This window comes from Penaeus monodon, chromosome 34 (genome assembly GCF_015228065.2).
Source record: "Penaeus monodon isolate SGIC_2016 chromosome 34, NSTDA_Pmon_1, whole genome shotgun sequence".
Classification (NCBI taxonomy): Eukaryota; Metazoa; Arthropoda; class Malacostraca; order Decapoda; family Penaeidae; genus Penaeus; species Penaeus monodon.
In genome coordinates, this window is record NC_051419.1 from 12,584,127 (window position 1) to 12,584,695 (window position 569).

The following is a 569-nucleotide window of genomic DNA, read 5'->3' on the forward strand; positions in this document are numbered from 1 at the left end:
CTAGACAATAGACCCTTGCACTTTCTACTGAGTCCTGTAAATGGAAAGAACTAGGCATGGAAGCTATGATCATTATTGATGCAATCAAGCACATATTAACATTCAGGGTATGATATTTTTATAGTGTATGAGTACTTATATGTGCTACCCCTTAAATATTCAAAGCTTCAGACTACAACATTCCGGTACATATCAACAACACATGAAGTCCCACATGTCCAGTGGGAAAGGCATGGCAAACCCCAGTTATTGTGAGTCAAACTCTTACATCCTTCATAATACCTAGGCAGCACAAGAATAAGTATAAAATAAACACAGCTGTCAACTACACACATATGCCCTCTTGAGTACATCCTTTTGGTGGTCTTACACACAAATGTATGCAAGAATACTGCCTGCATTTGCAACCCACAAGAAGTTGCTTTGAAAATGTACAACGCATATTATATTTCTTCCCCCTCACTCACCCGATCTCTTTCTTTCCCATAAGAATTCAAGCTTTAATGGATACTTAATCATAGCCTAGTCATGGAACTGAATAAACACTCATACAAACCAACCTGAGTAGC